The 18051-nt window shown below is 45.5% G+C and overlaps 1 pseudogene; it reads left to right on the forward strand.

Moving 5' to 3' along the window:
* The first annotated feature begins 270 nt into the window (after positions 1-270).
* On the forward strand, positions 271-9966 carry LOC138467870 (serine incorporator 1 pseudogene; annotated as a pseudogene).
* The last annotated feature ends 8085 nt before the right edge of the window (positions 9967-18051 follow it).

The following is an 18051-nucleotide window of genomic DNA, read 5'->3' on the forward strand; positions in this document are numbered from 1 at the left end:
AAAAGTGTATAAGAACTGCTGTAATTTGGGAGGGGGGTTGGATATTGTTTGTGGTACCTGTCATTTATTTATTTATTGTGCATTTGTTAGACGCTTATACAGTAAGTCAATTCTGTTTCAAAGCACCCAAAGGGGCAGCAGGGAGGGAACATGAGATTGAAAAAAAAGCAATAAATAAATACAGTGGAAGATAAAGACAAACCTTCTATGCCTTGAAAGTATTCAGAACGAGCAAGTGCAGTGAGAATGGGAGTGGGGGTAGGTGCTGGAATGTCCGTGCTTGTGGGTGAGCAACAGATGAAGTGCATAGTATGGTAAGTGATATACGGCCAGGAGCTGCATTGGGTGGGTAGTGCAAGCCTACAGGATGAAGGCTGGTCGGTGCAGAGGCAAGTACTGCGAGGTAGGCAGAGGCTGGGGCGATTGGGTGTGGGAGACCAGGACCTCAAAGGATGCATAAGGGCCCTGTTCACCAATCACAGTGACTGTGAGATTAGCTGAGGAGGGAGGAAGGGAAGGAGGAGGTGAAGAGCAAAGTCTTGAGGAGCTTCCGGAATTTGAGGAAGTCCTGCTCAAGACAAAGAGGAAGGGGGAGGTTTTTCCATAAAAGGGAGTCTGCTGAAGAAAGATATCGGCCTCCGGTCCTCTGTTCAGCTAAACACTTTACACATAGAGAATTAGTGCCAGAGGACCGTAGAGGTCTAGGGGGAGAATATTTAGTAAGAGAAAGTTGCAGATAGCTTGGTCCCAGGCCCCAGACAGTCTTGTGGATGATGCAGAGGGATTTGAAATTAATCCGTGCAGCAACCTGCAACCAGTGAAGAGTATTTAGGGCAGAAGAGATGCAGTCCCTCGGCTTAAGGGAAAGGATAAGTCTTGCTGCCCTATTCTGGATTAGCTGGAGGGGTGGTAGAGTGGAAGAAGGTAGATTCAGGAGAAGGCTATTGCAATAGTTAAGCCTAGACAGAACGAGGGCTCAGGTAACATTGAGCTACTGGGGGAAAGTGAGAAAAGGGAGAATTCCTTTGAGAATGAAGGGTTGAAAGTGGGACTTCTTGGCAATGTGAGGGAGGGAGGAGTCAGAGATTGCTCCAAGGTTTCTGGCTTCAGAAGAAAGAGCTGGAGAGTGCCCATAGAGGATGGCAAGAGTGAAGGAGAAGAAAGAGCAGGCGTCTCAATGGAAATGATCTCAGTCTTGCTGGCATTGCGGCAGAGATCGCTGGAAGTGCACTAGGCCTGGATGGCAGATAGGCAGTCAGGGATGATGGAAGATGCAAGCGGGTCAGCAGGAATTTTGAAAAAGAGTTGAGTAGCATCTGCATAAATTGGCAGAGAAGGAGGAGATGAGGAGTGCCAGCTGAGCAAGGTAAGTGTTGAAGAGCTAGGGGGAGAGGTTTGAGCCCTGGAGGACACCACAGGTGGAGAAGGAAGTAGGTGAGGAGAAGGAGCCCAAAATTATGTCATGTGGATGTATGTTTATGCTTTTTGCTTTGCTGCTATTAAAACATACGCAAAGTCTACCTCATTCATTATTCGGATCATGTGAATGGATTTTTCCGCTACAAATTTGTGCCATCAAGCATTGGATTATTGACATGCAGGATGTTACGAGGATCCACGGTGAAGTTTCCCAGTAGTGACAAGTGGACCCATTACATAAAGTAAGATGCTTGTCTTAGCTGGGAAATTGCTGGAATATGCATCCGTAGATTTGAGGAGACTCAGCAGTCAGCTGAAAAACAAAACCCACAGTTGTTCGGTTGCTAAACGAGTTTAATCCTTTTGCTGTGTAAACTGTTCTGTCTCTGTCTGTCTATGTATATGTCTGTCTCTGATACTTGGTGAATAGAATTAAGGAAAATTAGCTCTTTCTGTTACAATCCCTACATGGTTAAGGGAACAGCTGGCTACTGGATAATAACATGCAACTGTAATATTTAAACATGTATTTACACACTACATTTAGAGTGAAAATTGTCAGTAGAGGAGATAAATCAGAATTCTTGTACAAATGACTCTAGAACAACTGTGAAAAAATGATCACATGCAAGGTTTGTTGTCCGTCTGTCTACCCCTCCATATACCCTTATTACATATACAGCTATAGAGCCTTTGCATTGCAAATGTCTGTTTAGCGCAAATATTTATAATCATCTCCTCCTATACTAAAAAATGAAACTGATCAGGCTTTATTTCATCCTCCTGTGTCTGTGTCTCACTTCCTTTTACCACACCCTTTCTCAGGATCACGGTTTGAAATTGGGATGTAAAAATGGAACAAACTGCTTCTCGGTGCTACTGCACGGGCATGGTTGGAGGCAATGCTGAAAATATGAAACTGATGATAAAAGGGGAGGAGCATCGCCCTTGCGCCATTACGAAGAGCGCTGCTTGTTCAGCGGTCACATGATCCATGTTGAGTCTAGCAACATCTTGGCACTATACGGCAGGGCATTGCCCGAGAGCGGCATACACATACGAAATATGCCATCCCTTGTTTAGCCTGTGAGAATGGGGTCAGCATATCTGGAAAGTAACAGTTCCTCCTAAAGGAAGTGTCTCACTTCATGTTTGGGAAGGAATGATAGCTATGGGGCAAGGCGTTTGTCTTGGAAGCAAGACAACGCAGCGCAACACAGGTTCACATCCCGATCCCACACTTAGAATTCACTCGCTGGTATTAAGTGCGTTATAAAAGAACAATTATAATTATAAGTTTACACATTATTCATACAAAACATGTACGTTTCTAGACAAATTGCACTATTTTATACGTGATGACCCCACAAAGCAATTTACCAAAATAAGAATTTTTGACATGGACTGAATCATACACTTACAAGGGGCTTTATAGAGCAGAGGTTTGAAGGTGCACCAACAGCAATGGGACTATTTTTTTGACTGGTATGTGGAAGTGGGTAAACGGCTGTCTAAATTCAAAACCAGAACCTTGAAAGACGCCCAAGAAATGTCAGTTAAAAGAATGTAAAGCTGAATGCTCCAACTTGGGAGTTCCCATTAATTAGGCTTACAAAAAGACTGTATCCAGTTCTGAAATGGGTGCTGTGAGAAACCTGAGGGTATTGTCCCAGGTAAACCTCAGGGATCCCTTATTCAGGTGGCCTGGGGAGGGCTGCCGCTCTTGTATCCCAACCCTGGGGGTGGACTAGCGAGGGAGGATAACCTGTGTAGGGGAACCCGGGGTTATGCTCAGGGAAATGCCCCAGGTGAGACGCGGTACTACATCGCTGAAGAAGAGGACGAAGTCCCTGAGATTTTCTTCGGGTATTACACATCTACCTCCCTTCCACCCGAAGAAGCTCCAACCACGCTCAACACCTCTAGTAAACTAACTAGGAGCCCAAACCCCATTACCACCAAAAACCACAATTCCCTGAATCCTTGGTTTTCTGTTGCCTACCCGAATACTCCCGGTCATTCCTTTTCCCGTCCCTCTGATTGTTATTTCCAGCACTCCCAACCTGTTCAGATAAAACACTACTGTCCCCACAATCCCCCTTGTTTATTTCATGATAATAATCCCGATCATTCCCGTTTGCTTCACAAAACCTACCCATCTCACCTTTCTGAATTTACCAACTCCCCCTAACACAAAGAATATAATTTCTCAGGACAAAACCCTCCCTTTTGACACGTACAATTTTGTACCCTGTGGAAGACAATGGACTAATGATAAAATGGTTTACTTGACATGTCCCAACCCAAGTGTCAGGCAGGGTCAGGCAGGGTAAGGCAACTGACCAGAATCACACACACCTGACGACCCTTTCCCTTCTCCACAGGGATAAAAGGTACGAGAGGACAGGTAGAGCAAGGAAGACCACACAAATTTAGTGCTAACTCAGCATGACAGTTCAAGAGCAGGTTAAAGACGGCGCATACCAAGAGGGTGACAAGGAGAGAAGCGACCTTGCCCTTTCCGACCAAGGCCTGTGAACCCTCCGCAGTTCGAAACATAAGACCGAAAACAATAGCCAGTGTGTTTTGCAGCAGATGCAAATGGTACACGAGACCCTCCTCCACTGATTACCAAGCCAGGGAGAGCCGCTTGTCTGAGAGGTACCAACCTTGACTCCAAAGAGAAGAAAGCCAAGCGGTTCATCACAGATGGTGAGTCGAGGGAAGAGTCGATACGAAACCAAACTGTGTTGAACGAAAAGTAGCAAACGGCTAATTCGAACTTTGCAATGTTAAAGAAACTATTGAGAAAGCGGGGGAAAGCCCGTAAAAAAGAATCGTCCGGCACCACGTGGGTGCTTACGCAGGAAACTCTGGGCAATGACCCGATGGTAGAAGGCCTTGGGAAGAGGTGAATAGAGGTCAAAGTAGTCATACAGGGATTTTGTAAAATCCTCTGTACCGTCGAAAGTCTTTGACCGACAGATGATAGTAAAAGCTATGCGAAATTAATCCTGCATGGTGAAGTTGCCAAGACTGAACGGGGCGGAGGGATGCTAACGAGAAGGGGCAAAGCCAAAAGTCCCATAGGGAAATGTTTGCTAAAAGTTGGCAAACAGTGAACACGGCGGAGAGATTCTAACAAGAGGGGACGAAATACAGTGAACTGTCTGTAAAAGTTGGCGAGAGTGAACCGGCAGAGGGAAGCCGACTACCAGGGGCAAAAGCCTTAATAACTGTTTAAAAATACATTAAGATTTGTAAAATGCAAGAAGTATTGGAAGACCAGAGGAAGTGAATTGTCCCCCTTGTCAGTGGGGTCTGAGCCCAGCTGAGGGAGATCCAGGGGTGAAAAGTCATCACCCAAAGTTCATTGATAAAAGGAACCGTTTAGTTCTTTTGTGGATTACGACTGGGGAGGGGTCTGCGCCCGGAAGAGGGGACCCAGGGGTGAAGCTGTCACCCACAGTATATATGGAGCAGAACTTTGTGTTTGTTGAAGGCATCAAGCCCTCGAAGGCAAGAGACTTTTATTGGGAAGAGCCTTAACCGCCGAAGAACCTGATGGCTAATGCAGAACGGTTGACTCGTGCTAGGAAGGCTTGAGTGTGTACTGTGCTCAGGAGATCCACTTTGTCCCGTGCTCAAAATGTGGGAAAGGGAGACCCCTGGCAATCACATCCTGACCTATTCTTCATGAACACTTCTTTCTTTATTGAGAACATTATCCCACACTTCTTTTTGTATTTAGAGTAAGGATTGGCAATTGGTTTTTCTTAGTATAGGCCCTTTTATTTTGACAAGACGCCACAAGGACTGCCTTATTTTTCATTTGATGGTTTAAGCTTGCTCTCATCTTAGATTTAGGTTTAGGTTAGGTGTTTTTCCACCCTGTATATACAGTTTAATAAAGACCCTTGAACTGTGATCACTTGTGTCTGTCTTTACTGTTGGCACCATGTGTTCCTTACAGCGTCCCCACCAAAAAGGAACTACCAACAATGTTTTAGACTTATATAAAGCTGCTACATGGACTTTTCATGGTTAGGGTCGAAGACACCTCTCAGCAGTTGCCTGCAGTGTCTTGCTGGTGAGAGCAATAGGGATCAGCGATGTCAGCAGAAGGATTAGGAGTTCTGTGCTTGTCGTTCACCATGGGGGCTTGCCTGGGGATCTGCTCTCTACTCAACTCTGTATTCTGTCTTTGAAGCACTGCTCCCTGCCTCATATGTGGCTGCTCCCCTTCCACAAAGAATTCTACCATCCCCTGCCTGGCCTTCAGCATCTTCTTGCTGTAGGGCACCATTGTAGCAATCATCATTCCATAAATTGAAGTGGACCTTCAAAAGATCCTGTGGTTCTGTGACACCTCGACAACCATCAACAGATCTGTGCATTGTAAGGTTGTTGTTGGTCATAAAGGATGTGCTTCAGCATGGCAGCGTTCTTCTTCCTCTTCGCTGTGATCATGATTCGCATGTGGAGCAGCCGACATCCAAGCACCTACATTCAGAACGGGATTGTGATTTTCAAGTTCCTGATTTTGGATGGCATAATGATAGGTGCCTTTTACATACCTAGTGGAACCTTCACAACTGTCTGGTATTATTTGGGTATGGCCTGTGGCATGTTATTCATACTCATCAAGCTCATCCCACTCATCCTACCAGTCTTCCCTGCCTTACCTTTCTTTTTAATGCTTCCCTTTCTTAAGAAGCCTTCCCTGGATCCTTCTGACCCCTCTAATTTCAGTCCCATTTCTCTCCTTCCCGATCCCTCCAAGCTTCTTGAGCGAATTGTCTGTTCTCAGGTCTCTACCTCTCTCCTGCCTCACTTCCAATCTTGCTTTCACTCTTGTCACTGTAAAGAAGGCACAGTATCACAGTAAGACAGACACAAGTGATCACAGTTCAAGTGTGTTTATTAAACTGTAAAATGGGTGAGATAAATGCCTAATTTAAACCTAAATCTAAGATGGGGGCAAGCTACGACCATCAAATAATTATAATAATACAGTCCTAGTGGAGTCTAGTCAAATAAAAAGGGCCTATACTAAAACAAGCTATTGCCAATCCTTACCGCTATGCTACAAAATAGTGTGGGATAATGTTCACAAGAAAATAAATGATAAGTCAGATGTTATGGCCGGGGTCTTCCTGCCCCATGTTTTTAGCACGGGACAAGGTGGGACTCTTGAGCACAGCACACTCCTGGGCTTCTCTGGCACAAGCTTACAGTTCCTTTTCCGCTATATCAGGGCCTTCTGTGCCCAAGTCTCTTCTCATGCAAAGTCTATTGCTTCAGAGGGCGGGCCTGATATGCCAAAACAACAAAACAAAAGTTCCTTCTGCTAATCCTCACGTCGGTTGATAACCCTTCACCCTTGGATCCCCCACAGCCATGCTCCGATCCTTCTCTCAGTCGTCAGTTTCCCTCAGTCGGGCTACGACCAACCACTCACTGTGGACATCCCTCAGTCGGGTTCATACTTGTCGTCACAATGTGGTTCACTTAGCTTTTCTCTTTACGTCCCTCAGTCAGGTTTCATTACCGCCTTTCGATCACAATCTCCTCATTTGTAATATTCAAAAGTCTCAATATCTTTTTAAACAACCATCTAATTTTAGTTAGGTCCCCCTCATCCGGGCTCAGACATTCCAAAACACTTGCCAATTTTAAACAGCGACTTCCGCGGGGTGATCACGTCTCGCTGGGTCACTCTGTTAGCCTATGACAAGTGCAGGCTTCACAAAATCACAGTTTGCACAGCGTTCCCCTCAGCCGGGCGCAACGCCCGTTTCACAATTTCCTCAGTCGGGTTCACAATTTCACAATCGTAAAAATTGCTGCAACGTGTCAAGGACTTTTGATTGTACATGGGGTTTGGCTTGACCCTTGTATGACCACCTTGATTGACACCTTACGCCGGCCTTCCCTATGGCCTCTTGGTACTTGTAGTTTTAATACTTTTGTAATTCCATATTCTCTTTTTCAAACCAGCTAAACCTTCGAATGAGCACCCACGTGGCGCCCGACCACTCTATCTCTGGTACCAAGTTCATTCACAAAATTACCTCTGTCTATCAATCTTCTTAATGTTGCCACTGCAACCTTGAGCCTAACACAGTCTGGTCCACTCATCAGGTTCTTCCGACACACCATCTGTGCTGAACTTGTTGTCGTTTCTTTTGCCGCTGGAGTCAAGGACGGTACCACGATGGCAACCACGTCTCCCCACCCTGGCTATCAGTGCAGGAGGGTTCCATGTACCGCTGTCATCCGTCACACCATTCGCCAGCTGCGATTCTCGGTCTTCTGTTTCCTTTGACAGAGGCTTTGCGGATCTGGTTTGAAAAGGGCAAGGGCAACTCCCTCCTTGACGTCTGTTCAGGTCTCGCAGCCTTTCTCCTCCGTTTGAACTGCCGTCTTGGAATAGCTGCATCCTCGTGCATTCAGCCTTGCTTAGAGTGTGCTCTGATGCTCCGCCTTGTATCCCTATGGGCAAGGGAAAGGGCAGTCAGGTGTGTGTAGTTGTCGGCAATTGCCTGACACGTGTGTTGGGACATGTCAGGTAAATGGCTCTTGTCTTAGTCTGTTGTCGCTCACGGTGTGAAAAAGTGTTCATGTTGGAAAAGGGGGGGTAGAGTTTCTAAAGATCCTACTGAGCCTGATGGGGAAAAGGTGTCACAAGGAAGGGGATACTGCGTCTCACCCTTCGGTGTCCCACTTCCACTCCCCTAAGAGCCCTCATTCACGTAATCCTCCCGCACTGGTCCACCTCCAGGAACTGGATACAATAGTGATGGCCATGTGCTGGCCACCGGGATGACAGATCCCCGGGGACTAGTGAGTGAGACACTGTCAGGTTTTTCACATCACTCTACCAAGACTGCACTCCTTTCTGTTACTAACTCACTTCTGTTGGCTCATTATGTCAAACATTCTGCTCTCCTGATACTTCTAGAACTCTCTGCAGCCTTTGATACTGTTGACCACTCTCTCCTACTCGCAATCACTTGCTTTTCTTGGTTTCAAAAACTCTGTTCTTATCTGGTTCCGCTCCTGTCTCTTTAATCTACCTCCTCTGTCTCTTGGGCTGGAGAGATTTCCTATACCTTCGCCCTTCAACATTGGGTACCTCCAGGTTCTGTCTTCAGCCCCCTTCTCTTTTCTTTCTATACTCTCCCACCTGCTTCTTATCACCTCGTTCATTCTAGCCCATCCTTTCTAGGGTGATGACACAACTTTTTTCTTTCTTGATCATCTTTCACACCTGCTATTCACGACATCCAGTCCTGGATGTCTAACCATTTCCTTTACCTTAACTCTTCAAAGACTGAGGTTCTCTTCTTTCCTGCTTCCTCTGTTCCTGCTCCTCTCCCTCTTGCTTTCATCTCTATCCCTCCTAACTTTACCCATTTCACCTCTGCTCGCAATCATTGTGTATACATTGTTTCATCCTTTACCTTTTCTGCTAACTTCTCTGTACCTTCTCGTTCATGTCAATTTAATTTTTTCAACCTGCGGAAACCTAGGCTCTACATCTCTTTTTCTGATACTTATCTCCTCTCTTGTTTGTTCTTGCCCCTTCTACTGCTCCACTCTTCTTCTTGTCCTCCCGACTTCCTGTCTTGCTCTATGTCGCTTCATCTGCAACTCTTCCATCCACCTTCTTTTTTCTCTCCCATCTCGGGAATCTATTTGCCCTGCTCTAACATCACTTCGCTGGCTTCCTTTCCACTCTCGCCTGCTCTTCAATTTCCTTTATATTGTCCTTCAATCCCTTCACAATCTTGCTCCTCTGTATCTTTCCTCACTCATTTCTTTCTACTCTCCTTCTTGCTCACTTTGCTCAGAATCTTTATTTCTCCTCACTGTCCATCGTCCTCCCTGTCCTTCCGCTCTTTTTCTTTACCTGAACCTCCCTTGGAATGCGTTTCCCCTTTCTCCACGTTCTTTCTTGTCCTACTTCTTGTTTCACTCGTGCCTCAAAATCTACCTTCTCTCGTCATAATATTCTTTCATTTAAGTTTTGCCATTATCACTTATTTTGTATCGTAAGTACTTGTTGAACCACCTTTGGGTAAAGCGCTATATAAATGCAAATACAAATTGACTTTGCACACTCCTGGAGTCAGGCCTGGTGGAAAGGTCTGAGAATGGCAACCCGAATTGTTGGTATGCAGCCATCCTCTTCTGCAGAGTTATCCTGTATGCAGCGCTGTTGTTGAGCTGCTTTATATTTATTACTCAAAGTTAGCCGATTACACCGCCAACAAGGTCTTCATTAGTCTGAACCTCATCTTCTGCATTATCGTGTGTATTATATCCATCTTGCCCAAGGTCCAAGAAGCTTGGCTGCTTTCTGTACTGCTGCAGGTTTCAGTTATCTCCCTCTACACTATGTATGTCACCTGGTCAGCAATGACTAATATTTCAGACAAAAACTGCAATGCAATCCTTCTGGCTACAGCAGCAAATACCACTACTAGTTTGCCAGTAAAAAAAGAACATTACCGGCATGCCCGTGCTACCGTGTCTGTGTAGCACTGCTGCCGGAATCTACGGTAGATTCCGAGTCAGAGTGCACGCGCATTCGGGCATGCAAGAAACGGTAGCACCGGAAACAACATCATCGCGCCAGAACAGGAAATGCACCGGCGGCCATCATTAACACACAATCCATTGAAATCCTCATTCTACAGTTTGAGCACATACCGACATAGAGCAACATGTCTGCTAGGAAATTGAACCAGAGGTCGGCAAGCTAAAAAATACCAAAGTGATGGAGAAAACATGTTAAAAGTCCTAAACTCCAAAAGTACAGCCGCAATTTAGCTGATGCTAAACCAAACCATAGGAAACACTCAAGCATCAGCCCAAACAAATGGAGTGTCCGAACAACAATGGCTACAGCATTTTAAGGATTTATACAACATGGGTGAACTGGAAATATATTGCCAAATACAAATGTCAATAGAAGACATTGAGTACTTCATCAACAAATCAAGTGGATCTCGGGCTCCTGGTCCAGATGGCTTAAGCAATGCTACATTAAAAGCCCTCACAAATAGTTGGTCAATAATTTTACACAACATTTTCTCTAATATCATTGAGAATAGATCTATCCCTAAATCTTGGCTATCTTTGCTGGTTGTGCCCATTTACAAAAGCGGAGATCGATCTGCTCCTCGAAACTACAGACCCATTTCCTTATTGGATGTAATGAGCAACATTTCTGCTCGTTTTGTGTTGCGAGAGTTTAACCTGTGGACAAAACAAAAATCAAAACGAGATCCTCACCAAACAGGTCTTGTGGCTGGAATGGGCACGTCCATCATTCTTATGTCGCTATATGTCATCAAGCATCAGCACTACAGCACAAAACAACCATTATATCTAGCATACATTGATCTACATGCAGCTTTTGAATCTGTTTCACGAGAGCTTTTGATCAGAAAGTTACAAAAAGCCGAATGTCCAGAAACCATCTTGGATATTATCCATGAACTGAATACCAACAATACAATGCAGATTAGACTGAACATCGAAGGCTTGCTCTCGACGCCAATACAGGTTAATAGAGGTCTGAGGCAAGGGTGTATCCTTGCCTCTGCCATCTTTAACTTCTTTTTGCATGATATGCCTGAAATATTTGTGAATGTGAATGCTGATGCTCCAATATTGGGACGAGAGAGAGTGACAGCGCTCTTGTACGCAGATTATTTAATTTTGCTTTCAAAAACACCCACTGGCTTACAAAATTCCTTGCAAGCATTATCAACATATATGAAAACTAACCAGCTCACAATTAACATTTCAAAATCCAAGATTATGATTTGCAACGTAGCCAAAAAAGGAGTGAAAAAATGTAGATGGAAGTTACAAGATTCAGAGCTGGAAATAGTATCACAGTACACCTATTTGGGTGTGCACATTGATGATCAACATTTAAATGAAGCCCATCTTGAAGTTTTAGAGTCATGTGTGACAACTGCCATTTCACAAACCAAAGTGATACTACACAAGTATGGTACATTTTCAATATCTTCTGCCATAACTTATTATAATCAAAAAAACAACTCCAGTACTTTTATATGGCCTAGAGACATGGCCTAATATAGAGAATAACATTTTACAAAAATGTGAAGGAAAATACTGGAGAGCAGTTTTAAATTTACCTCAATGTGTTCTGATGGCATTTATACGCCATGAGATTGGCTTACTCTCCTTGTCGATCAAACTCCAATGGCGTCAGTGTGCTTTACTGAGGAAATGCATCTTGGCCAATACACCAGATACTTTGCTCTCGTCCCTCTCTCATCACATTTTGAAATCTGATCACATATTTGCGAGCAAATGGAAAACCGCGGTTTTCAACATAATGGCCTTAGCAGATCTTCCATTGCATGTTTTACTAGAAGATCCAGAAAGAGCTAAGAAAAAGCTATACTTATATGATTGGCTAAAAACGAGAGATCATTGTTGTCTATACAAAGATTTTAGAGAGAATCTGTTTCTCAGGAAAAGATTTGGAGAATGTGAACCTTGCTTGATTTGCTACCCCTCAGTAGCTCTTCGTTCAGCTTTTTTACGGTTCAGATACAACCTATGGCCTACCAAATTGGTTATGATCAAACGTAAATTGCTTTATCAGTCACTCAATTTCTGTCGTTTTTTTGTAAAAATATAAACCAAAGAGAATTTACGACGTGTAATTTTGGAGTGTGTCGAACTAGCTGGAAAGAGAATTATACCTAACCAAATACTACATGCATTTTACCAGTTTTGACGCTGATGACAGATGGAATGTACTTTTCTCAACGCATCGTATGTCAGTTCATATTGCAATTAAGAACTTCTTGGAAGCGGTATTCGAAGGATAAGGAAGAGGATCAATATGAAATTTAACTTAATATGTCGAATTTAAGAACTAGAGACATGATGGATTTTAACAAACTAACTGGCATACACTAATTGTGAAATTGTTGATGCCAAGGCATGATTTGAATGATGTGAAAGCTTTTCCCTTTTAATGCAAACATTTTGTTAATATGTATTACATAAAAAGTTTTATTGTGAAAGTTGATTTATCATCTAAAAACAATAATGAATTTTTTTTTTTTTAAATGTGGGCTTTCAAAATTATCTGCCTTTTTTTAGTATGCACATGAGTGTGCATTGCGTGGATACATATCCAAACAACTCCAGGCTGTATATCCCTTTTCACATGACATCTCCTTTCTAGTTTCTCGTCCCATGCACACAATGTTGGGTTATATGTGATTCTAGAGTGCCAATTTAAGTCAAAAAATAAAAAATAAATTAATGCACATTTAAGAAACAATTTGCACAGTTGCAATATTCATAAAGATCTTTTCACTGAAAAAGAATTATCGGATATAAATAAAGTCAGTTGCTTTTCAGTGATTTGTCTTACTGAGAAATGACATAGGTCTATAGGCAACAAACATATGAACATGCAAATATTAGGCATTTTCAGTCTTCAGGATTTTCCTAAACTCTCTGACAGGTGAGTCTAGATTTTAATAAAGGTAAAGGAGCATGTATTATCCTCACACTGCTTATTAATCTGGAGATTATTTGGTTGTAAGTGTTGAGATTTGCATTGAAATAATGAAAAACGATAGAAGATGTGAGAAAGGAAATGTGGGCAAAGACAGCGCCACTTTATTCCAATGACTTTAAAAAGAAAAAAAAAACGGACATACTTAGGATTCGATTTGCACATTTGCTTTAATTAAATGGAACTGATAGAGGAAGAGAGGAGAGAGCCAGCAAATTATGGTTAGCGTGAATTATTGCAAACGGCCTGTAACCACTCAGAAACAAGTCATTAAGTCTTCTCTAAAGGAATCCCCTATTCCAAAAAGGAAAAACACTAAACAGAGTTGTCATGCCACTGGAACTCTCCCTGACCTTGGTTATTGTTAGCAACAGCATCTACTTCTGTGTTTTTCTGAAAACATTAAATTAGAAAACTCAGCACCTATTGTGATGAATTCAGAGGAATTCTAACAAACACCCTGCTAAAGTCTCCTCCTGGGGGCCAGGGGAAGGCAGACGCTACGTGATCCCTACCCAGGGGGTGGTATTAGCCAGGTGGATCACCTGTGAAGAGAAGACCCGCAAAGGGACAGGAGGACTCTGTTAGGAGAGACAAAGTATTTGTCTTCCCAAGAGAGGGAGATTTCTATGGTGCCCAAATAATTCATGGTTTGTTGTCAGAGTAAGGCATGACTTTATACAACATTAATGGTAGGAAAAACTCTTGTAATCAACAGGGAAGCAATACTTGTGAGAATCAGAATCTTAACACCCTGCCTTCTAAGGAATATAACACTCCCTTAAATATGAACCAACCATTAATCCCTTTAAAAACCTTCCCTAGAGATCTATTCAATAATCAGAGTAAATCCAATTAAGTTTAAGTATGTATTCAGGAAGAAGAAGAGAAGCAAAATATTGGGGACTTGAAGTCCTACAATGCCCTAAGTACTGGGACGAGGAAGAGGGATTCAGAGGCACTAAACTGCAGTATGCAGTCTAATGATTCTAATGACCCACACCTGAGCGGGCATTCGAATATTTAAGGCCCCATCAGGTTCAGGGCATTAGAAGTAGGAGTTGGAGTAGTTGCAGAGACTCCAAGTCACAGGGGCAGCAGCAGAAGAAGAAGGGAGCCGCAGGAGCCGCTGCTATCTTTGGAGCAGATGATGGTCCTGAGAGGGTCTCCAACATTGAAGGCCTTAAATGCAGAGGTTGCGCAGCAGTAAGAGTTGTTCTAAAAAGCTTTCCCCTTGGAGAAAGAGACTCTCCTTATTTTATGAGGGGTTCCGGTGGCTGGCGAGCACCAGTGTGTTCCAGGAGAAAGGAACGCTCCTTTCACAACCAGCACGGAGCGCGGGAAGTAAACCGAAGCAGTCTGCCATGCAGGAGGTTGCAGAGGAAGCAGAAGGAACAGTGGCAGCGGAGCGAGCGGATGCGTATGCAGAAACCGGTGAGTTCACCATTGTTGGGTAACCCCCAATGGCATATTGTGTAAAAGCTTTACCAAGTTGTTCGCCTCACATTTTTAACCCTCACACTGTACAATAACTTCATGTGGAACTGCCAGTGAAGGGAATCCGTATGGATTTTCATTGGAATACATCTGTGTGTGAAACTATCTAGTCCTGTTAAATGGATTTGCACATAACAAAAGACTCTGTTAATTGATTTGGAAATCCCCAGGGCATTTCTTTGTCCAGAAACCATTAAGAGCAAAAGCAAACGTTATAAGCGTACAGATAGTAGCAAATGCAGGAGATTTGAATAAGGGAGATAATAAACCAGTAGACAAGGAAACAACTATATGCCATCGGATATAAAGTGAGTATCAGCCACATTGGCCCTCATTATGTATTTACCGGTATCCTGCCGGTACTGCTGGCAGGATACTGGCAAACGGTGCCAGTGTCTTCACTGATATCCCAGTATTACTGGGATATTACGGGCGGTGCAGACAGCAGTAACTCTCCATTCCATGGAGGGATGGGTTGCCGGAATTACCAGCACCGCTAGTACCAGTGTCAGTAATTCCATCTTTTATTTGCCGATAGGGGCCTGAACTTGTGGTTGGCCGTTATGGTAAAGTGCTGGTACACGGGAACCCCAGCACTTTAAAACTGGACTGGCCAGGGGGGCGTGGCTAGGCAGCACACTATGCAGACGTGCCTGCTGTGAGCTCCGCCGGCGGGTGCCCGAAATAATGAAATCCTGGCGTTTCTGTGGCTGCGATGCGGTCTCAGGGGAGCAGAACTGCGGGCAGAACCTGTACTGGTCCTCTGGGTCGCCGCATTAGCGAGATAGGATGCCTCATTTTTCAGGAAATTGCGGGAGAGTGCTGGTTCCCCCCTTGTGACCGTTGAAAACAAGATGGAGGTGCGCGCCTTTTCTCCCGCTCGCTCCGCGGCTCCCTGCCAGACCTGAGCTGCGGCGGGGGCTCTATCCCTGGACTGACGCGGAATTGGGCTTGAGCGTTGGGGCCCCCCCACCACTTGGGCTCATGAAGCGAGATTTACAAGGTTGAGCGTGTCGTGCGGGAGGGGGTCGCCGCTGAGGTGGACACTGACGCCCTGGGAGCCTGGGGGAGCCCTGTCACTCAGAGCGGTGCGAGCTGTGGAGGCTGGTGTGACGGACGCCACGGAGTTGGGCACTGGGAACTTGCGGGAGCCCTATCTCTTGAGGTGGAGCGAGCGACGGAGAAGGGGAGCCCGTAGGGGAGCTGGCCATTGCTGCTGTGGGTGGAGTGACGCCGGTGCTGGTAGAAGGAGCCCGTGGCAGGGCTGGGACTGCTGCAGGGGGCCGCGGGTGTGGACCAGCTGACTATCCGGTCACCTGGGGAGGAGCTGCCCGCCGCCGTGGGAGCTGGAGTGCCCTGGCCCGGCTCCATGGTCTTGCTGCCCCGGCTCTGGCACTGAGCCTGTGGGGACGAAGTGGTAGCTGGAGCCCGGGCGGAGGGGGGGGGGCGGCTGCGAGCCTTCCTCTGCTGGCTCGGGGCGCGCTGTGGCTCAGCTCTGAGCAGAAACGTGAGTACTGGAGGAATCTGGTCCCCAAATTGGTGTTAGGAGAGGCTTTGGCTCCTTGGCCCCATAGTGTGACTTGGTGAGGGACTACACTTGCTGCGGACATACCTCTCCAGCATCTGCCCACTGAGAGGGACTTTTTCGCTCGAGACTAGGTGGCTTGGCCGGGGGACACAGCTCCTCCTGATTGTTTGGGATGCCTCCGGGGCCTCTGGTCTCTCCTGCTATTTACTACATAGTCCTGGTCCATCACTAGGGTTTTCTGCAGTCCATTGCTCCATCCTCCTGGCGATGCCCAACGTCGGGTCGAGGAAAAAAATAAAAGCACACGATATTAAGGCCTTCCTGACACCCCAGGGGTCCCTCGCTCCCCGAGCCCACACTGTATCAGTGGACATCCATCCGCCTCCAGCTGCCAACCCCATTCCAGTCATGGCTCTCTCTAGGTCTGACTTGGAGGACTTGTATAAGGCTTTTAAGCAGGAAATCACAGGCGAAATTAAAGCATAAATAAAGACCTCTGGAGACGCCCTGGCCAAGTCACTGGCTGATCTAACTACCCACTTAGGGGGTCTTGAGGCAAGGGTGGATGAGCTGGAGAATGTCACATGCGAACAAACGCATGACACTGAAGTGCTTATGGAGCGAGTGCGGACAATTGAAGAGCATCTTGAAGATATCTGGGCTAAGCAAGCGGACATGGAAAATAGATCTAGGTGCAATAATGTGCGCATCTGCGGCATTCCTCGACAGATTCTGGACCAGGATTTGACCGCCTATGTTAGTGATCTGTTTCGAGAGTTGTTGAGCCTTCCGCCTTCTGCAGACATGGTCCTGGATAGGACACATCGAGTATATTCTTCCGTTCAGCAGAAGATAAATTTGCTCCGGGATGTTCTCACTAGAGTGTATTTCTTCCACCAGAAGGAGGAAATTATGTCAGCTGCCAGGAGGTCAGAGGTGGTGCACTTTCGCGGTGCCTCTATTCGCTTGTCTCAGGATCTCTCTTTATATACTCTAACTTGCCGACGCCGATTGCGAAAGGTGACGGCATGGCTGCAGTCCCAGAAGGTCCGCTATCGGTGGGGGTTCCCCTGCAAATTGATTTTTGACTTTCGCAACCAGCATTACGTTGTGTCCTCGGAAGCTGAGGTCGGGGATCTGCTGGATGAAGGATCTGCTGGAGCCACTCTCGATCGGGACCCCCACTTGGAGGCAGACCTCAGCTCTCAACCCAATCCAAAAGATAGTAGAAGGAGACCCAGGGGCTGGCGGCAGGTGGGCGGCCCTGTGCATCGGGAGGGGGGGGTCTCCTGACAGCGGCCATGCACGCCTCTCCATAAAGGCACCGGATGGCCAGCGGGCGCTGGCTGTCACCCATCTGGCTGACACCTGATGTTACCATATAGGGTCCAAGCCTCAGTTTACATGAACATGTCTTCCCCGTGCACGAAACTATATTGAATTCTGCAGATACTTCAGGGGGCAAGATCAGCTTCCTAATCAAATTTCTTGTTAAACAAAGTTGTAACCCCAGAGGGTGGTTGAAGTTGCCAAGCATAAGTCTTAAGAATGTTTATGAGGCCATTCAGGGATATTGTTTTGTTGTGAAGTGTACGGCCCGCGAATGACCAGTATGGATCGCAAGGTTTATTTCAGCGTCTGTCATGGGGTGCCCCAGACGGATTGCGCCCACTGTTATTGAAAGTTTGTGGTTATTGAATTTACTGATGAGGCCTATGGTAGCCTCTAGGGTTTTGCGTGTTACTAGCTTACAAGCTTTCACACTCCATTTTCTGAAAGTGTTTATTTGTGCCTTTTTATTTTGGATTGCTTTCTTTATCTTGTCTTGTCTCTCGTATTTCAAACTTGGGTCTGCCTGGAAAGAACAAAATAGGTGTTGTCTAAAGGTCTATATCTGTAACGTCCCTATTGGCTTAGAAATAACTGTGTGCTATTGTACATGCAGGGTTATCCGAAGTGGGTTCCATGCTTTGCTGGGTGCCGGGTGCTGTCCTTTTATAGCTTGGGTTGAGAGGATGGG

This window comes from Ambystoma mexicanum, chromosome 4q (genome assembly GCF_040938575.1).
Source record: "Ambystoma mexicanum isolate Mex_15411 chromosome 4q, UKY_AmexF1_1, whole genome shotgun sequence".
Lineage (NCBI taxonomy): Eukaryota > Metazoa > Chordata > Amphibia > Caudata > Ambystomatidae > Ambystoma > Ambystoma mexicanum.